Source organism: Lissotriton vulgaris, chromosome 6 (genome assembly GCF_964263255.1).
Source record: "Lissotriton vulgaris chromosome 6, aLisVul1.2, whole genome shotgun sequence".
Lineage (NCBI taxonomy): Eukaryota > Metazoa > Chordata > Amphibia > Caudata > Salamandridae > Lissotriton > Lissotriton vulgaris.
In genome coordinates, this window is record NC_141694.1 from 758,541,628 (window position 1) to 758,565,212 (window position 23,585).

Genomic DNA, 23,585 nt, shown 5'->3' on the forward strand with positions numbered 1-23,585 from the left:
TTCCATATATAGTTAGATGCGCTAACTATATATCGCGCACCCGCAATCCACTGCTGATGATGCCACATATTACATCATTCATGACATGGTTAGTGACATCACTGATGACATCACTGATGACATCTCAAATGACATCACTGATGACATCTCAAATGACATCACTGATGACATCACTGAAGACAACATCCAGTGACTGTATGTTTCTGTAAAGTTAAAATATGTCTTACATATTGAAGAATGAGTGGATGTATAAGTGTCTGGATGAAGGATTTAGTAGGTGCATGACTGACTGTATGAGTGAGTGATTAAATGTGTCTCACTGAGTGCATGGGTTAGTGACTAAACTGTCTTAATTTGTGCATCATTATATCTGTTGTTCTGTAAACTGTTGCATGTGTTGATAAGTAGCTATATGAGTAACTATATGGGTTATTGATTGGTTGCCCAAGTATTTGTATGGGAAACTGAGTGTGTGTGTATGGGTGGCTGGGAGGTGTATGACTCTGTGCATAGATGTATGAGCAGTTGATTCACTAGATGTATGGTTTCAAAAGTACATGTGGAAACAGCTGTATGGGCGGTTGACTGTGTGCATGAGTGTATTGGTGAGTGAATGGATATCTCAGTGCTACATGTCAAAGTAAGTACATATGTAAAACACAGTACATGTGAGAGTTGACATATATAAATAACTGTGCATAAGAGCCAGTGAATGTGTGAGTGGATGTATGGATCATTGTGAACATGTATCAGGGATTGTATAAGAGAGTAAAGTAAATATGTGTTAGTATATGTTTGAATAAGTAAGGTGTGTATAACTGTGTAGTTGAGAAAATAGAGGTGCGATTGATTTTTTGCATAACTGACTAGGTGTGTGAGTAACTCCATGGATGAGTGACAGTCTGTGACTGTCTGTTTACACTGATTGTATCTAAGGTTATATTAGAGTCTGAAGAGGTTCATGGTATTATCCCATGAAAGATATCATCAGTGATGTGATCAGTCATGTGAAATGAGATGTTATCAGTGATTTTATCAGTGATGTCATTTGAGATGTCATCAGTGATGTCATCAGTGATGTCACTAACCATGTCATGAATGATGTAATATGTGACATCATCAGCAGTGGATTGCGGGTGCGCGATATATAGTTAGCGCATCTAACTATATATGGAATTTCAATGGTTTTATGCGAGTAAAATAAGGTTTTGTAAATGCAAATTCCTAACTATATATGTTCTTTAACCAATGGTTTTTTCATTGAATTTTAAAGGTTTTGTAAATGCAAATTCCTAACTATATATGGTCTATAACCTATGGTTTTTTCATTGAATTTCAATGGTTTTTTAAAAGCTAATATCTGTAGCTGTAAAATGTATTCTCCTTTAAATCTTGAAATATATTTTTCATGTACTTTAGACAATTTTTTTAAAACATTTTTTTTTGTTTCGCTCCCAGTCCGCGAACCGGTCTGCTTCCCGTTAGCTCAATTTAAAGCCGCGGCTTAGTACGCGAACCGGTAAACGTTCCTTTAGCGTAACTGTTACGTTCGCATGACGTTTTGCGTTATCGCGTAATACGTCATTGGACGCGCCAAGTTAGCGGACCCGGAAGTGGACCGGAAAGCGGAGCAAAGCGCGAAACGTAAATACAACAGGTCATGTGACTCGATAATAACACTTTTCATTGGTTCATTTCACTTTTGGTTTCCTAATGATGTAATACTTGGTCATGTGATGTAAAATTAACACTTTTCATTGGTTTAGAATTTTTCCTTCTCCCAAATGATGAAAACCCCTCCTTCTTTCCTCACTCTGACTTTCATCTTGGTGAGAGAAAGACCCCTTTTGATTCTTCAGCAATGGCTTCAATGGTTGCTTCAGCCAGTGTGCCCCCACCACCTCCTCCACCTCCTCATGGGAAGAAAAGACCACATGCTTCACTAATTATAGAAGAGGAGGAAAATCAAGAAGAGAAGGGAGAAGAAGAAATTCCTGAGTTTTTGCCAGAGGAGCCCAGGAGATATAACAGGAAAGAAAATTACATCTGGCAATTTTTTAAATTTCCAGCTGACCAAAAAAAAGTCAATGCCAGATACGTCTTTTGCCGTATTTGCGGCGATCGTCTTTCCAGGGGCACGGACAAAAAGTACAGCTATGGGAATTATACAATGCACAGGCACATGGGTCGGTGGCACCCTAACAATTACAGCAATGCCCAGCTTCGCGACCAACAACAAAATCCCCCAGAAATGTCGAGAAGATCCGTTGTTCAGGAGGTATCGGGACCGGAGGCGAGGGAGGTGATCCCGAACATCCAAATCAACATGGGGGAAGTGAAGCAAGTCTGTGTGTGGTGCAACCAGACACTTTGCTACCGCGAAAGTAGCATTACCCTTATAATGAGAGCCATCAACAATCATGTGTGCCCAAAACGACCCAAGAAATAAATTCTTCTTTTTTTCGTTGCTCCTGTTGAGCCCTTTTCACTGAATCATTTTTGTTTCCCCCCTACCCCCCAAAAAATAAAAAAAATACAAAATGTTCAGAAAAAAACAAAAAAAATATAAAAAATGTTTAAAAAAAAAAAAAAAAAAAAACAACAAAAACAAAAAAAAAGTTCTCTTCAGAACTACCTCCCCATTATTAAAAAAAATTGGTTGAATTCTTTGAACTCTGCCAAGCTCTATTTCTATTAGTTCGCTCCCAGTTCGCACTCCGGTACGCGAACTTTGAGCGAACCAAAAAATTTTTTTTAAAAAAAAGAACTGTAAGTATAAGGAAAGGAAACAGACAGTTATATTACAAAAAAGACAGCTATAGGGAGTAAAGAAAAGATACTGTTACCCGCAATTCACTTCTGATCATGTCATATATTACATAATTTTTGACATGGTCAGTGACATCATCAGCAGTGGATTGCGAGTAACAGTTTTTTTTGTTTACTTCCTATAGCTGTCTTTCTTGTAACATAAATGTCTTTTCCTATCCTTATACTTACTGTTCTTGTTTTAAAAATTTTTGGAGATCATTCAGAAACAGTAACATTAATAGAGACAGAATTAGTGAATAATAATGACGAAGTATGAGAAGAGAGGGAGTGAGAAAAATACTGGAAGGAGTAGAAAAATTAAGTAATAGAGAAAGGAATGAGAGAAGTAGCAAACACAGGAAAGTAAAGATTAAAGAAATGAAGCAGTAGAACTAATAGATGTTAAATGTGATAGATTAAATGATTGATTGAGGGTGACGATAAGGTATGTCCTCTCTAAAAGTTTGTTTAAGGTGAACCGTACTCTGGGTTGCATATCAAATTTATGCTTGTTGAAGAATACAGAGGAGATAATAGATGTGAAGACCTACCATTGTAGTAAAACATGCCCACTTATTACATCATTCATAACATAGTCAGTGACATCATCAGCAGTGGAATGCGGGTTATAAAAGTAGAAAACATTTACCTTATAATTCTTGATAACTTTTAAAGAAAATTTTTCATATATTCAATCTGTAAATGAGAGAACAAACATTTCCAAAAATATTAAAACATGTATTTAAAAATTAGAAAAAAGAAGGGAAAAGGTTCAAGAAGAAACAGTTTTTAAACAACTTTGACACTTACAGAAACCTCTACTTCTCTATGACCCGTACACAATCCTAAAGATATTTATTTTAAACAAACAGTATCTTCATGCTGATGAAATGAGGCCTATTTAGAAACATGATGCTTCTTTTGCATTGCTTATGTCTCACAATAGTGATGCAATAACAGCGCAAAAGAGATGTAAAACCGTCATAAAATTGTGTCTAACATTTTAAATGATTGTTTCAGGATGCAAATAAGATGTGTGCTTTCAAGAGCTTTCTTAGAGGTGAGGCCTATTTCTTTTTTTTCAAAAAAAACAGTACCCAGAAGTACAGCACTGTAAGCATTAGAATTGACACTTACAGAAGACTCACTTTTTCCATATCTACCTCACATTTCTAAATGTATATCATAAGTACAAAAAGCAGAACATTAATTATACATGTTAAATGGTTTATTTTTGCTGTTCCCAGAATGTATCAAATTTCACTTAAATCAGTGATTTGAAGGTATTCATCATGTAACAGCGGGGAAAAAAAAACACAATCAAAATGATTGTGTTTAAAAAACCCATACAACATAAGAATTCTGAATTCAAAACTCCTTAAAATTAACTTACTTTCAATAACGTCAAAGGATCTCCTATGAACAGCATCCACTCTGTTGTGCTATAAATATTTTCAGCCCGGCACTTTCTGAAAGAAAACCTCCATCATTTCGAAAAACATGTTACATACAAAAAAAGACTTCTCACATTCTATCACATGTTTCCACTAGGCCAAATCATGTTGCAGCGATTCGCAAATCTTGTAATTCTTCAAATCAAATCCCGTCATTTTCTATTTTCGCATCTTTCAAAAAGAAAACATTTGAGAATATTTTCACAATCCTGGACTACTAATATCTTACTCTTCTTTGTCACTCATATTCTCCTTTTCCTATGACACTGATACTGCTTACTATGAAGCAGACTTACTTGCATCAGGTTTATATAGTTGGATTTTAAAATTGACATTATAATTAAAAGTTTTGGACCAATAATCTAGACAGCATTGCAGACTTACATTCCCTCTACTTGATGAACAATTTCCAATTCCTCACAGGAAATCCCAAAAAACTTTCTTTAAAATTTTGGTTTTAAAAACACCAGGTAAGAATTTTTAAGGTCAAACGGCAATTTTTTTTGAAAGTTACAACAGAATCATTGCAGAATGACCAGCCGTTTCGAGACTTTAAGTAAGCTGTATAATGTCCTGATGTTGTTGAAGGACCATTGTGATAGATAATTGCTACAGTTACAAAAGTCCTCCCTGATATTGACAGCTGAGAAGCCACAAATTTTTTTATTAAAGTTGACAATTTTGATCCATCAGGCTTACATCGTTGGATCATTAAAATGACATACTGGCCATATCTACGTATAAATAATGTTGACATCATATCACATTTACATTGGCTACACTCCATGTTGTGATCCGCTGCATTTACTAGCTTATTAAAGGACACTGATTTACTGTCTGGCAAAGTTAAATATATAAATCTTTCTGAGTCTACACTAGTAGTACTTGATACCATACAGTTCTCGCAGTCATGCTGCCATTGATAAGAAAGCCCAAACAGGTTATCTACATCTACACCCTCATCTTGCAATATATCAAGCATATACATTAAAAACTCCTGACAATCTTGCTGATTATTTTCAGAGAAGTCTGTTTGACCTGAACATTCATCTAACAGATAACGAACTTCAGACACACTTTCTACTTTTGTTCGATCAGTGCTACATTTCTCGAAAACAGAATTCAACAAACAGCATAAAATTTGTTCTGAATTCAACAGAATCTGTTCTTTTAAACTCTCTAATGAAAAGAGAACATTAACCACTACATTTGCATAGCAGTTGACACCAGAACTGTTTTCAAATTGAAAACCGACAACATCTTCAACAGAATCCACTTTCTTTCTGCTAACAATTTTCGGTTCATTGACTTTTAGTCTTTTTGCAACAACCTCCCTACTATTACTGATATTTCTACGTTTCCGGCCTACCACACGTTTCTCAAACAAAGGATATTGAGGCAAATGTGGCGCATACTCTCTTCTTAACCTATTGTATTCCTTAACACAATCTAGATCCGCACAAATGTTTGTGACATCACAGTCAATCAAGTACAATCCCGATAAAGTTCTAACTCGTGACAATGCCACATATGCCATACCCTCCTTGAACACAGAACTGCCAATATTCACCAATGCACTGTCTACACTTAAACCTTGCGATTTATGGATTGTCACCGCATATGCCAAGCAAACAGGAAACTGTTTACGGCGAACATATAAGTCTTTAACAAGCAAAAACCTAGCAGAACAACGACCAATTTGCTGTACTTCCTCAATGCCATCAAATTTAATTCTTAAAAATTCTATTCCATCTCTATTTCTGTATTTCTCAAAATCAACAACATTACCCATTGATCCATTTACCAGACCTCTTTCTACATGTAAATTCCTTCTCAAAATGATTCGGCAATTTAAACACACATTCAAAGTCTTTTCAAAACCCGCTGTTTTAGATATAGTCTTCTCTAATGAATCCAATTTTGATTTCAAATTGTCTGACAAAATAATTGTTGATCCCATATGCTCTAATTTGTCGATAGCTTCAAGTTTCACAATCTCTTGCTTTTCTAAATTCAACATTTTGTTGTTGAAGATGGCACATTCTGCAAGAGTTGGCATCAAACATATCCCGGATTTCTTCTCAGTAATTTTCTTAAAAATATTCTCAGGCACAATCTCTGGTTTGGGATATAAATTTGACAGTAATCGTGCATTTAAAGCTTCTTTCCCATGCTCGGTCACTTTTCCAATTCTAATATCTTGTAGAATATTCTTGTAATCTTCATCCTTTGCTTGACGCATATTTTCATGCAGTTCAGCATAATTGAAGTTTAACCATATATTGACGTTGCCAATGCTCCCTAGGCACTTCCTGGTATCTTCATGCGTGAGTATTTTGAACACAGGTTGACCTTTTACTGGTGTCAGCTGCAGAAGATCTCCGAAAACAATGATGTGTTTGCCACCAAATAACACATCATATTCAGTTTTAAGTACTTCTTGCATTCTCAAATGCACAAAGGCAAGCATGACATTGGAAACCATGCTTACTTCGTCAATGATAAGTAGTTTCATTTTCCTCAAGACTCTTGAAACTTCACAGCAAGCATCCCCAGATAACTTGTTGTATTGTAATTTGTTGTCATGCTCCACCGGCAGCATCAGTAGACGATGCAAAGTAATACCTTTAATGTTATGTGCTGCCAGTCCAGTAGGAGCGGTGACAACACAAGACAGCGATGACTCAGTCCTTTCCTGCAAATAACAAGAGATTGCTTTAATGAGGAAACTTTTTCCAGTTCCCGCTTCTCCACTCACGTACAGTCGGACAGGCTTCAACGATGTACATGAGCACTCGTTCTTCTCATGACTTAATCCGTGCTCAATTTCCTTGGTAACTTCATCATATATTTTCCTCTGCTCAACGTTGAGTTGTTTTTCCAAGTCTTCTAAGTTAACTGAATCCTCCTGAGCATGTGCCATGGCTCTTTCTACTTCATTCATAGCAGTGGCAGCTTCATTTTCGATAATAGGTCCTCCAAGTGGATCTTGACTCAATGAAACAGAACTCTGACTGTCCTGAGAACTGTCTCTGGCAATCTCGGCTGCAATCGTTGCTTCCTGCTCAATTTCCAAAGTTAGCATTTCTTGATATTTAGAAAAAGCAGGACATTCTATGGACTCCTTGGCTGCATTGAAAGAGTCTTCGTAACAGAGGAAATCTCCAAGCAGTTCCTCTTCTGCACGCCAAGGCTTGAAAAGTTGCAAAAGTGCTAAATAAAAAAACTCCTTTTTTTCTGGAGATTCAACACTCAATTTTCGATGGTTTACTAATTGGCATTTTCTTTGCTTGACCAGGCATCCCTCACTTCCAATTACAGCATACACTCCTTTCTCAATATCTTCTTTGATGTTCCTCTTGAATATATAATTTTGGAGAACCTCATATAGACAAACATTTTCAAGGTGACTGCTTCGATTTGGATAATATGTATCCAACATGTTGGTCTTCAAAATGTCGGTACTGTTTGGTTCCTTTTCTGCCAAATACTCAATTTCCCGGACAGGTTTTAGAACTCGATTTCGCGTTGCAGCAAGACCAAGACTCGCCCAAACGAGACTCCTGGATTTGGCATAGAGACTTGCTGAAGACAATCGATCAGAACATTCGTAAGCTCCGATTTCTCGATGCGACAACATCTTCAGACTGAAACTGTGCAACTTCTTGCTGAGGCTCTTTTCATGGGAAATGTCCTCCCACATATCCTTCAGTTCGGTCTTTTCTTTTTTGGTGATGTAAGATGTCACATACCGAGCCACAGCCATACAGTTGTCAGCCACAAACTGTATATCCATGTTAGCATTCCACATGGACAAAATCACTGGGTTGTAGTCATTGATGTACTTGGACTCTTCGTTCCTTTTCAAATTGTATGTATTCTTGGGTGATTTCCTCGTCACATTATGTCGCAGCGAAGACATCAAACTGTTCACTCTTCCTTTAGAAATCACCGGTCGTGGAAAGTTGAAACGACATTTGGTGTAGAACTTGTCCTTGTTTCTGAATTTACGACGACAGTACTTTCCACAACGATGGCTTTGGAAACGTAGAACTTGTTCTCTTAGGCTTTTCTTCTCCGTTGCGTTTGGAACAGCACACGTAGAATACTGTTCTATGAAATTCATCACTAAGTCATCCGGATCTGTTCCAAATTTAGGTGCATCCTTGATCCACAACAACATATGTATATGAGGGGCACCTCTTGCTTGGTACTCCTTTCTCCAGAAGAAATCCAACACCTCTCCAAGAGGTGGATTCTTTTTATTTGTGATGAAAGACATCATAGCTTCAAATCTATGATTGAAGTACCTGCATACATTCACTGGATCCAAAGAACACAGTTCTCCAGGTGTCTTGAATTCAATGTTTTCAATATTTCCATTTGCCTCTCGTAGAAATTCAAGTAAGTCTTCCCAGCCATACTCGGCACAGCTCAGAGTGAGGAACCATGTTGGAGTTCCTAAGTTCCTCAGCATACATTTTAAATCACCATGACGACGGTACCAGTACTCATTAGTACCACGCTGACACGCCATGAGATTAATTAAGTGAGAATCCAAAATACTGTCTTGGACATTGACTTTATGCATAAAGTCACTTGCCGAGATGTTTCGCATCTGTATACCACTTTTTAAAATGTGGTTCACTGCATATGACAGTCCTGACAGATCGCTTTCAAACAAGAGATGAAACAAATAGGGAATGCATTGACGAAACCTAGGATCTTCTGCATACAATCGTAAAGTCCGGTATTCAGACGCAGGAATTTGATGAGGTCGCTCATCATATCTTCCTCCTTGACCTGTGGGAAATAGCTGTGGGAAACACCGAGCTTCCAAACTTTCCTCCCAAACACTAATGGGACTCCCTTTGGCTTGTTTCATTTGAAACAACTCAATTGCATTCCCCATGACTTCCTTGGAATGCAAAGGATGAACACTATAATGTTCATATATTTCTTCACTATTAGACACCTCTACTTTCTCAATTTGGCCAGCACACAAAACGCTATCCTCTTCATCACTTACTTCCTCTTCTGCAACATATACATTCTTATAGTACTTATTATTTTTCTTCAAATACAAAGTTGCATTTTTCACTTTCCTAACATCCACTAAATCTTGCCATATTTTCTTATTCTTTGTCGGAACCCCATTAACCAAGATAACCAGAGGTTCCTCTTCCACTTTCTCAACTCCAATTGTGTTAATGTTTTTGTTCAAATCTAGAGGCAAATAAACAACTCTTCCCTTTAATCCTCTCTGTAAATCTGCTGGAGGCAACTTCCCTGTCTTTGGCTCCATTCTTACAATAGCCTGAAAGGGATGGATACTTTGAATCAAAATAGATTCATAAGTATTTAAATCCTTCAATTCTGAAGGAATCTCAACCAATTCCAGATTATTATGAACCGCCCTAGCAGGCATCTGGTTTTGATTTAATTTATTACAACAATAAGTACACACACGTTGGTCCACTCCCAAATCAAAACAATTTTCTACCATCAAGTATGTGGCAAAATCCTTCCATTCACTATTATTTTCCCTTTCACTTTTTGCATATAAATCCACTAACTTAGTCTGATTCTTATAATAAGTGCGTCGACAACATACACAAGTGAAATTAGGCCTCTCACTTGATTTCATCTGAAACGTGGCAATTTCCTTCTGAAAATAATCTGTACTGGAAACCTGTACATTATCTTCAACATTACCCTCTACTTCAGGGTCAATTTGAACATTCTCATCTTTACTACCAAAGTAACAAAACTCAATTTCTTCACAAATATTCTTCACATCTATTTCAGAACCATGCAAAAGAGCAGCACATAATTGTTTAAGCATAATTGCTGGACTCTTAGCATAATACAACATTCTCACTAATTTTCTCACTTTATTATGATGCACTGCTAGCATCCTGAAATGATGAAAAACACTCTGGCATACTCTCCTGGAAAGACAAGCCAGTGAATGACCACGCAAACCTGTCATTTGTCTCACTCTGCAAGGATCTAAATCTTGCAACAACTTCATTTTCTGCTTCAAACTTTTCTTATTAAATGTCCGTATAAAATCACAAAGCAAATTGATGGAAACCTGTCGCACACTGCAAATAGAACTACACTTCCAAATGTACACAGGACCCTTAGGACGTCTTCCTAAAACCTCATCACTTAGCGCCTCTTCTGTCTCTGTTGTCACAAGTTGTTCTTTTTCAACTGGACAACCATCCTTCACTTCATAAGCTCGACCACTGGTGTCAACTGCAAACACCAAATCATTATCCTGAAAATAACTCTCCTCGTTAAAAAATGCCTCACAACTTGAACTATGCATCCATTCTCCGGAAAAAACTTCACAAAAGTTAGTACGATTTACTACTCTCTTCCATCTACTTTTTGTTTTGAAATCAGAAATTACCTTGCTTAGTTTCCTAATTCTATTGATTACCAAAATAAACAACTTTCGCTTAATTTCAAAAGCATGATCAATAATTTTCTCTACATTTTTCTTCTTCTTATAAAATGCCGCTTTCTGTTGGCCTTTTTTTTTAATATTTTTCAATAAATTAACTATTATCCTGTTACGGAACATTCGATTTCGAATGTCCCTAAACTGTTGTTTCCTTCTACTATCATGCACAGAGTTATCTCTTCCTCTACCAGTAACATTTGTGATGGGTCTCTCCTTTCCATTTAAATTGCTTTTCTTTTTGTGGACTGAAACATTTTTTGGAGAAAAACTTTTTTTACTACAAATATTTCTTAAGAATGATTTCGTGCTCTTACCCGGACCTTTCTTGGTGTTTTGACAAGTATTTGGGGAAGAGGACTGCTGCAATAAAACATCATCCTGCTGTCTTTGACGTTTTCTAGCCTTTCTAATTCTATTTTTTGTAGGCATTTTCCAAACTATGAAAGAATCTGCAGTTGAATCTGTGGAAAAATATAATAAAAAATGTTATTAACCACTATTACCAAACAGTAAATGAATAACAGTCATCTAAAACTTAATGCCCTACTAATTATTTAACATAGCAAATGTTTTCCACCAGCACTGCATCACAAAAATGACACTCAATGGTACAAAACAGGCATAGAACTATCATAAATCACTCCCTAATATTTTAAATGATTAATTCAGGATGACGATAAGATGTAGCCTATCTAAAGGTTTGTTTAGGCCCAGATCTTTAGACTGGGGTGAATGTGTGTCATTGATCCACATTCAGTCCATCACCTGTTTTGTTTATTTGAGGTGAGGCCAACACATGGTTGCAGATAAGATTTTCACTGAAAAAAACCAAGGTAAAAAAAAATGTGAAGGCCTACCAATGAAGTAAATCATTAAATGAAAACCAATACATTTCTGGAAATATGCACTGCTAGTGCTTCATAAGTTGTTTTGGGTCATATTTATAAGGCATTTGAGTGTCTATTATGCTATTTTACGTTCTTCATGGTGCAAATTTCTTGTAAATACGCTCCCACTTGCGGTTGGCAAATTTAGATTTTGATTATGGGAGTTACATAGGCATGTTAATAATTTCCCAAAAATGGTGTATGACCCCAAACAACCTTTGAAGCAAATGCTCTTAGCCATGTTATCCACCTCCCATTGGATAACATGGCTAAGAACTGCTCGCAAATGCGAAAAAAAACGGCCGCAATGCATGAATATCGCTGAAAAGTCAGCGATATTCATGCATTTTCCAGCAAATGCTCTTAGCCATGTTATCCACTTCCTATTAAATAACATGGCTAAGAACTGCTCAGGGCCCCATGAGGAACGCTTTCCATTTAAAAAGGTAAACATAACATCAAAGACACTAAAATGCCTTCTAAATATGACCCCAAACAACCTATGAAGCTCTAACAGTACATATCCAGAAATTTAATTGATTTCAAAATTCGTTTTTAAACACAGCATATAAATCAATTGTATACTTGCATTCATGAAGAAATGACTAAAAATGTCCTTGAGACACAAGAAAGTGTTTTCTGGAATGCCCTAGCACCATTTTTGGGACACTATTAACATGGCTAGGTAACTCCCATAATCAAAATCTAAATTTGCCAAGCGCAAGTGGGAGCGTATTTACAAGACACTTGCCCAAGGAGGAACGCTTTCCATTTAAAAAGGTAAACATAACATCAAAGACACTAAAATGCCTTCTAAATATGACCCCAAACAACCTATGAAGCTCTAACAGTACATATCAAGAAATGTAATTGTTTATCGCAAATGCGATTAAAAACGGCCGCAATGCATGAATATCGCTGAAAAGTCAACGATATTCATGCATTATCCAGCAAATGCTCTTAGCCATGTTATCCACCTCCCATTGGATAACATGGCTAAGAACTGCTCGCAAATGCGAAAAAAAACGGCCGCAATGCATGAATATCGCTAAAAAGTCAGCGATATTCATGCATTTTCCAGCAAATGCTCTTAGCCATGTTATCCACTTCCCATTAAATAACATGGCTAAGAACTGCTCAGGGCCCCATGAGGAACGCTTTCCATTTAAAAAGGTAAACATAACATCAAAGACACTAAAATGCCTTCTAAATATGACCCCAAACAACCTATGAAGCTCTAACAGTACATATCCAGAAATTTAATTGATTTCAAAATTCGTTTTTAAACACAGCATATAAATCAATTGTATACCTGCATTCATGAAGAAATGACTAAAAATGTCCTTGAGACACATGAAAGTGTTTTCTGGAATGCCCTAGCACCATTTTTGGGACACTATTAACATGGCTAGGTAACTCCCATAATCAAAATCTAAATTTGCCAAGCGCAAGTGGGAGCGTATTTACAAGACACTTGCCCCATGAGGAACGCTTTCCATTTAAAAAGGTAAACATAACATCAAAGACACTAAAATGCCTTCTAAATATGACCCCAAACAACCTATGAAGCTCTAACAGTACATATCAAGAAATGTAATTGATTTGAAAATTCGTTTTTAAACACAGCATATAAATCAATTGTATACCTGCATTCAAGAGGAAAGGACTGAAAATGTCCTAGAGACACAGAAAAGCGTTTTCTTCAATGCCCTACCACCATTGTTTGGACATTATTAACATGGCTATGTAACTCCCATAATCAAAATCTAAATTTGCAAAGCACAAGTGGGAGCGTATTTACAAGACACTTGCCCCATGAGGAACACTTTCCATTTTAAAAGGAAAACATAACATCAAAGACACTCAAATGCCTTATAAATATGGCCCAAAACAACCTATGAAGCTCTAGCAGTACATATCCAGAAATGTAATTGATTTCTAAAATCGTTTTTAAAAACAACATATCTGTTTCAGCTTACATAACAGACCATGGAATGGGCTCCATGTACCACAATAACTTGTGTTACTGCATGCCAGAATGCTACACCGAATATGCAATTACAATTTCTCAAAGAAACTAATTCTATTAGTATATCACTAGAGACAAAACCACATTTTAAAAACACAGCTTTCTTCATCATTTTCTCCTTAAATCATACTATTCTCTATCTAAATTAAATAAATCTTTTCTCACCTTAGCAAATATTTTTTGAGTTTTGAAAACAGTCTCAGAAATACACCAAATTGTCTTCAGCAGAAGAAAAAGGATGCACTCCAAAGGCTGCAGCTATTGAAAGCACAGAAATACAGATATTCATTTCACATATCTCTCATATTAGCCAATCATAACTCTTCCCTCACTTTTTTCAAATCAAAACCCTTCCCCCCTCTGCCCTCTCTGCCTTTTTTCCATAGCAACCACCTCCTGGAAGACCTCTCATGTTTGCAAATTCACACAACAATGTTTCAATTGAACTCTGAACTCTCAGTGCACCTGCGTATCCAGTGCAATCTTTCATTAAATGTTTCTTCCTTGACCATTCAAATTACATGTTTCAAAGAACACATCCATGCACCCTAACTTTCTGTTTTCAGAAATGGAAATGCACCAATCACTGCTAATGATTCATTAGCATTGCAAATCCACATTTTTTTTTCTTTAGAAACTCCTACTGTTTCAACTGCCCTTTCATTACCACACTTCATCTGACTGCAGAACAACCTTCTCCCACCATGTTTAAGGTCTGGATTGTTGGACATAGTTACATCCACTGGGCTCAAAGGTATGCTGAGAACAGAAATTTACCTAACCTCAATTTACAAGATGTGGAAATTAAGTGGTTGGGCCAAAGAGGATTAAAATGTCACCAATTGATACCATTGGTGAAAACCTTTATGCATTTGCCAAAACCTGACCTGTTAATAGTGCACTGTGGAGGTAATGATTTGGGCACTTTGACAGGGGTAGGTCTGGAAATGCTTTTAAAGGACACCTTTGAGCAATTAATGGCACTTTTTCCTCAAACTGCCTTGGTATATTCCAATATATGCCAAAGACAGAAATGGAGGTGGTCCAACCAATTTTCTCCACAAATTGAGAAAGCGAGGAAGCATGTAAACAAATCTGTTTCAGCTTTCATGAGAGACCATGGAATGGGCTCTCTGTACAACAATAACTTGCGTTACTACATGCAAGATATCTACAGAGGAGATGGAGTTCACTTCTCAGATGAGGGCAACAGAATTTTCATTCTGAATTTAAGACTGTGCATTGGTACCTACTTATAAGTACCTAAATGTACCATAAACCCAAAAGCTCTTCTCAGAGCTACCCTTCATCTGATCACACACTTTTATTATTTTTTTTCTAACTTTTTTTCTGTAATTTTCAACAAACTACGCTCAAAGAGCGCTATCCGGTACGCGAACTGGAAGCTAACCGCGCAAAATTTCAAAAAAAAAGTTTTTTCTTCGCACATATAGTCCTCCTCAGCCACCCTCAGAAAACGTAGGGGGGCAAAATACTTGTACCATGCCCCCTTCTACCCATTCAGAACATTATTTACCCTCCATTTTATACCTTGATTCGACCGAAACACAAAATGGTGGACTCCCGTTACGCTCCTAGTTCGCGGACCGGACCGCTTCCCGGGAAGCGGTCCAAAAAAAAGGTGGGAAAGTAATTTACAGAAAAACGACTAGAGACACTCTCACCAAATATAAATTAGCTCATACTACATAACAATCCCTTTCATTCTCACAAATTTGATTGAAATTTCATTTAGCCATTTAGCCTGTAGACCTCTCCAAGTACCGTGAGGTAAATTACTTCACAAAACACATCTGAACTGTTGGAATTGACAACCAATGAAAATGTTACTTTCATTTTCTACTTTTATTACCTGACATTTGATTGGTTATATACCTGTATATATATAAAGGAAGAGAAGGAAACACAGCCATTTTGACTACTACTTTTTGTTGTACCTCACATTTCAATAGCTTCAAAAAACTTCAACTTCTTTGTGAAGGTAAGTTATAATTTTTAAAAATGAAATATATTGTGCACTATAACTTAATATAGTAGACTTTTTCTGCTAGATATACACTATCCCTCTGTAGTAGTAATGTATTTAGATAGACTTCTCTGTTATAGTTATGAATGGAGTTAGGCTTGTCTTGGTTAAATCACATACACTTTTTTATAGTCCTATTTCCACTCTGATACTATACACTGCCAAAAGATAAATTCACTGATAAAAACTGCCTATCTAAAATTAATCCCAACAGTGCCCTATCTCTACTAATATATATTTTTTTAATCCAAATTTCAGGCAAAATGGAAGGCGAGCAGCAAGTTTCTTTTGAGATGGACCTGCAAGAGAGCAGCCAGGAATTGATTGAACAAATTGACATGGAATTTATGGATGAAAGCTTGGATAATGAACTGCTGCAATGTGTCCAAGCAGTAGATGCCCTCCTTGCAAATGAGGACATTTTACAACCTCACAGATTGCAAACAATATTTCAAGAAAATAATGACATTTCAGACACTGAAATGTTAGAAAGTTTAATAAATTATGAAAAACAATCAAAATAAAAAAAAACTTTAAAAAAAAAGAAAACAAAAAAAAACAACAAAAACAACAAACAATTAACATACAGTATTTGAAAAGTGTATCATTCTATTATCCTTATAGTACGCTGCCTAGAACGCTTTCCGGTTCGCGTACTAGGCGCTAACCACGCAAAAAAAAAAAAAAAAAATTTTTTTTGACCCTCCTGGGCCCTTTTAAAACCTCCACATAAAACCTAGGGGGTCAATGAGGATCTACTATGCCCCCTTATGGTAATTTCCCCCTTTGTTTTGGCCTCCTCTTGTCTCTCGATCCTACCGAGAGACAAGATGGCGGCTGCACCGGACTGTTTAGAATGTTGACAGACACCGAAGAGCCAATCAGCTTTCCGTGTGCAAAGTTCCGTAACGCGAAAAGTACGCGAACCGGATCGCTGCCCGGAGCGCTGTTACAGATATATATCTTGATTTAAACGTTAATTTCTCAAAATCCACTGAAGCACATATATTGAGACCTAGCAAAGGCACATCGGGCTAACAGTCCCTACAATTTTGCCAAGTTTCGTGGAAATCCATTCAGCCGTTTGGGCTAAAAGTGAGTCCAACCGCCCTATGGAAATTAACATGGGAAAAACGCGTTTTGGGACCCCCCTTTTTTCTCGGCCCCCCCTTGACGACCCCCCCCCAAATTTTCAGGGGCTGCTCAGAAACAAAATGTGCCATTTTCCTGAAAATTTCAGCCAATTCCGTCCACAAACACCAAAGTTATTAGACATAGAATTTTCAGAAATCCCATAGGGAAAAAATCCTAACTATATATACCTACTGGCGACCGCCAGTAGGTAATATGTGTATATATATATATATATATATATATATATATATATATATATATATATATATATATATATATATATATATATATATTCACTGAAAAAACCATAGGTTATAGACCATATATAGTTAGGGATTAGCATTTACAAAACCTAATTTTACTCACACAAAACCATTGAAATTCGCATATATAGTTAGTTGCACTAACTATATATCGCGCACCCACTGCTGATGATGTCACATATTACATCATTCATGACATGGTTTTTTTTTTGCCCTGCGGGGCCCTTTCAAAGCCCCCACATCAAACCTAGGGGGTCAGGGAGGATCTACTCTGCCCCCTTATGGTCATTTCCCCCTTTGTTTTGGCCACCTCTTGTGTCTCGATCCTACCGAGACACAAGATGGTGGCCGCTCCGGACTGTTTAGAATGTTTACAGACACTCGAGAGCCAATCAGCTTTCCGCGCGCAAGTCGCGTAGCGCGCCCGGAGCGCTCTCCGGTGCGCGTACCGGGGCGCGCTTACAGATATATATATTTTTTTGAACCTAAATTACTCAAAATCCACTGGAGCACATATCTTGAGACCTAGCAAAGGCACATCGGGCTACCAGTCCCTACAATTTTGCCAAGTTTCATAGAAATCCATTCAGCCGTTCGAGCTAAAAGTGAGTCCAACCACCCTATGGAAAACTCAATGTTAAAAACACGTTTTGGGACCCCCTTTTTTTCTCAGCCCCCACTTCACGAAACCCCCCCAAACTTTCAGGGGACGCTCAGAAACAAAATGTGCCATTTTCCTGAAAATTTCAGCCAATTCCGTCCTTCAACGCCAAAGTTATTCAACATAGAATTTTCAGAAATCCCTATTCAAAAAAATCCTAATTATATATACCTACTGGCGACCGCCAGTAGGTAATATATAAAATATTACCTACTGGCGGTCGCCAGTAGGTATATATAGTTAGGATTGTTTTCCTATGGGATTTCTGAAAATTCTATGTCGAATAACTTTGGCGTTTGTGGACGGAATTGGCTGAAATTTTCAGGAAAATGGCACATTTTGTTTCTGAGCAGCCCCTGAAAATTTGGGGGGGTTTCGTCAAGGGGGGGTCGAGAAAAAAGGGGGGTGCAAAAACGCGTTTTTCCCATTCATTTCTCCATAGGGCGGTTGGAATCACTTTTAGCTCGAACGGCTGAATGGATTTACACGAAACTTGGCAAAATTGTAGATATGGTTTGCCCGACGTGCCTTTGCTATGTCTCAATATATGTGCTCCAGTGGATTTTGAGAAATTAACGTTTTAAAAAACAGATATATCTGTAACAGCGCTCCGGTTAGCGCCCCGGTTCGCGTACCTGACGCGTAACGGAACTTCGCGAGGAGAAGCGGATTGGCTCCCCGGTGACTGTCAACATTCTAAACAGTCCGGAGCGGCCGCCATCTTGTGTCTCGGTAGGATCGAGACACAAGAGGTGGCAAAAACAAAGGGGGAAATGAGCATAAGGGGGCAGAGTACATCCTCCCTGACCCCCTAGGTTTGATGAGGGGGCTTTAAATGGGCCCGCAGGGAAAAAAAAAATTATTATCGTTTTTTTGCGAGGGGAGCGCCCAGTACGCTCACCGGGAAGCGGTCCGGGGAGCGTAATATATGGAAAAAAGAATTAAAGAATGTTCAAATATTGTATGTTTATTGATTGTTCTTTTTGTTGTATTTTTTTTTTTATTTAAGTACCAACATGTAGGTACCAATGCAGAGTCTAAAAATAAATATACACCGTTTCCTTTGTAGTTTCAGAAGTTATTGTGGTATATGGAATTCATAGCATAGTCTGTGAGGAAAGCAGAAAGAACATGGAGGCAGGAGATGATAAAGAGATGTTAAATACACATTGGAGATAATATAGTGGGAGAAAGGAAGTAACTATGAGCAAACTTACTATGTAACACAAAAAAGTTGCACAGTATATTTTAAGTCTCAGTTTATATTTTATCTTTTTGGGTACTATTTCATAATTTTCATATTAAAAAGAATAATGTCTCAAACAATTTTAACTTTTAAAATTTAAATTTATTGTTCTGATTTTTCAAAATCTAAGAGAATTTCTAACATTAAATCATCAGGAATGTCCTCCTTTTCATTCCAAGAATCACATTCACATTCTTCAGCACATTTTAATAGTTCTTGGTCTTCTGATTCATCCATAAAGCCTAGTTCTTTTTTTTCTTGGTTTGGATTGCTTTCAATCTTAATTTCAAATGAAATTGTATTTTCTTTTTGCTGTGCTTCCATTTTCTTGCTGTAAATTGCATTAAAAAAAGATATCAGTGGAGATAGGGCACTGTTGGGATTAAGTTCAGACAGGTGCTTGTGAGTTTTTAACAGTGAAGTAATCTTTGGGCAGTGCATGGTTTCAGGCAGGAAGTAGAACTATTAAAAAGTGCCTGTGATGAAGCCTAAGTAAATTCATAATTATACCACAGAAGCCTAACTCAAACAATAATTTAAATAATTAAGTCTTTCTCAATGACTAACTCAAGTTATTGTTGTATATTGAACCCATTCTATAGTCTCTCATGTAAGCAGAAACAGATTTATTCACATGTTTCCGTGCTTTCTCAAATTGTGGACAAAATTGGTTGGAACAGTTCCATTTCTGTCTTTGGCATATATTGGAATATACTAAGGCAGTTTGGGGAAAAAGTGTCATCAATTGATTAAAGGTGTCCTTTAAAAGCATTTCCAGACCAACCCCAGTCATAGTCCCAAAATCATTTCCACCACAGTGCACTGTTAAGAGGTCAGGATTTGGCTGATGCATACAAAAATTATATTAAAAACATATAAAATATATTTTTCCTTTAAAAGAAGAATACATTTTACAGCTTTTGATATTTGCTATTAAAAACCATTGAAATTCACTGAAAAAACCATAGGTTATAGACCATATATAGTTAGGAATTAGCATTTACAAAACCTTGAAAATTCACTTAAAAAACCATAGGTTTTAGACCATATATAGTTAGGAATTAGCATTTACAAAACCTTATTTTACTCACACAAAACCATTGAAATTCGCATATATAGTTAGTTGCACTAACTATATATCGCGCACCCGCAATCCACTGCTGATGATGTCACATATTACATCATTCATGACATGGTCAGTGACATCACTGATGACATCACTGTTGACAACTCAAATGACATCACTGATAACATCACTGATGACATCATTCATGTAATAATACGATGAACATCTTCAGACTCTAATATAACCTTAGATACACTCAGTGTAAACAGACACTCACAGATTGTCACTCATCCATGGAGTTACTCATACACCTAGTCAGTCATGCAAAGAATCAATCACACCTCCATTTCCTCAAATATACAGTTATACACACCTTACTTATTCAAACATATTCTAACACATATTTACTCTCTTATACAATCACTGATACAAGTTTTCAATGATCCATGCAGCCACTCACTCATTCACTGGCTTTTATACACAGTAATTTATATATGTCAACTCTCACATGTACTGTGTTTTACATATGTACTTACTTTGACATGTAGCACTGAGATATCCATTCACTCACCAATACACTCATGCACACAGTCAACCACCCATACAGCTGTTTCCACATGCAGTTTTGAACCCATACATCTAGTGAATCAACTGTTCACACATCTATGCACATAGTCACACACCTCCCAGCCACCCACACACACACACTCACTCTCCCATACAAATACTTGGGCAACCAATCAATAACCCATATAGTTAATCATATAGCTACTGATCAACACATGCAGCAGTTTACAGAACAACAGTTATAATGATGCACAAATTAAGACAGTTTAGTCACTAACCCATGCTCTCAGTGAGACACATTTAATCACTCTCTCATACAGTCAGTCATGCACCTACTAAATCCTTCATCCAGACACTTATACATCCACTCATTCTTCAATATGTAAGACATATTTTAACTTTACACAAAAATACAGTCACTGGATGTTGTCATCAGTGATGTCATCAGTGATGTCACTGACCATGTCATGAATGATGTAATATGTGACATCATCAGCAGTGGATTGCGGGTGCGCGATATATAGTTAGTGCAACTAACTATATATGCGAATTTCAATGGTTTTGTGTGAGTAAAATAAGGTTTTGTAAATGCTAATTCCTAATCTATATATGGTCTATAACCTATGTTTTTTTTTCAGTGTATATATATATATATATATATATATATATATATATATATATATATATATATATATATATATATATATATATATATATATATAGGACTATGTATTATTTGTCTAGTCCCCTGTTTGTTTCTTTGAACCCTTTGAAACATTGTGTGTTTGAATTGGTGGTTCATTTTAGTCCACCTTTTGTGTCACTGATTGCTGTGAATAAATTCCCATGTGGCTTTGCGATCACATCATGTGATCAAGACAGTGGATACTGTCGAAACGCGTAATGGCGGGCATGCTGAGCAAAATTGAGCTTAAATAAATACGCACTTTGTTTGGCACCATTCCTGGGTTCCTCTCTTCGTCTTTTCGAGACTGCGTGCTATCTGGCAGTGTTGGAGTTTTTGGGACGAGTTTTTCTATATATATATATATATACTCCAAAAACTCCTTTCCTTACAAAAGAGTCCTTACACTTTAGGAAGGGTAGAGCAGTAAACTTTATTTATAACTGTTTAACCAGGAGACACATTTCGAGGTGGAAATGCCTATATCAATTTGGAAACATTGTGTTGCCTCCTGGTTTCATTGTTGTAGTTACATTTCCATCCTCATTAAAATGAAGTGAACACTCATTATTTTTTTTTCTTTTAAAACAGACTGGTGTCCTGGTAGAGGAAAAATTATCCCAGAGTGCATGGTGAGTATTCAAAATGTCTATGCTTTGCAAATAGAGGCAGGCATGATAAAACGTTGTTTCTTTAAAAACAGCATTCAGGTTTCTAAGTTTACCTCCTTTCAGAGTTGCAGCTCTCCCTCCTCTCCACTGCCTCGAGGCAGTGCCCTGCTCCGTAGTCCTGGCGACCGAGCAAGCTGTGACGGGCTGATTATCAGAGTGTCTGCCTTTCAGGCATGCAAGTTCGTAATCCAACATCGCCTTAGAGAACACTTCGAAATTTGTGGAATCCTTTTTGTGTCCTTTGGTGAAAACCCTACCATCCTACATACAGGACACATGGAATTATCCTAAAGGGGTCTATGACTTGTCATGGGAGAGTGATATCTATATATTGGTGATACCACCCTTTACACCAGCATCAAACACGAGGGCAGTTTGAATGCTGTCAAGTATTTTCTAGGGAATAGGCCTGTTACATTTTGGTCCCATACACAAATGCTCATTGAAATGACAGCCATCTGCTTAAAGAATAACTACTTACTCTTTAATGGTGAACTGTTTCATCAGGTCTGCGGTACGGCAATGGGCACCTGCTTCGCCCCCAGCTATGCTAATTTGTATAAGGGCTGGTGGGATGAGCAGGTGGTACAGAAGCTGTACCCGGATGAAAGGCAGAATTCGATTCGTCGACAATTTATTCATCATATGGAAAGGCTCAGAGGAATCGCTAGTTGAGTGTGTTAGAAAACTACAAATGAACAATTTAAATTCCAAATTTACTAGTACAGTCAGTGCAACTAATGTCAATATTTTAGATCTGTCAGTTTACATTAAGGATGGAAATATGGAAGCAGCATTATTTCGAAAACCTACTGTGGGCAATACTCTGCTCGACGTTAAGAGTTTTCACCACCATAACTTGATCAAAAGCATCCCCTATGGGGAGTGCTTAGGAAAAACATGGAACTGCAGCAATCAGGTTAGCTGTAGTAAGGAACTAGAAGTACTAGAGTCTCGTTTTAAATCTAGAGGCTTCCCTGAAGAGTGCGTAAAATCAGCTATCTTCAAAGCAAGGAAAAGGACAAGGGAAGATATTCTCTTCAATAAAAGTAACACCAAAAAGAGAACAGAGAATATGAAGTGCAGGATGGTAACATCATATAATACACAGCACAAAAAAGTATGGAACATATTGTCTAAACATTGGCATCTGATATGTAATGATCCGATTTTGGACAACATTGTTCTAAAAAGGCTGCAAATAACATTCAGGTGAGCCAGATCCTTCAAGCAAATGTTGGTCAGCAATGTGATACAAACCCCTCAACCAAAGGCGGCTGCCTCAATGTGGTTAGTAAAGAGAGAAAGGTTAGTGAAATGCACAAAGTGCAAAGCTTGTGTGCATGGGATTAACACCACCATGTACACATCAGGTTTTTCCAATAGGCAAATCCAAATCAAAGGCCACTATACATGCAAAATGGATTTTGCTGTGTACGTGCTTCAGTGCCCATGTGGCCTAAGGTATGTGGGCAGCACTATCCTACCTGTGCATAAACTTGTGTTGCAGCACTTAAGAGCCATCAAAAATGGTGATAAAACCTATCCGGTGGTACGTCATTTCGAACAACGCCACCAAAAAAACACAG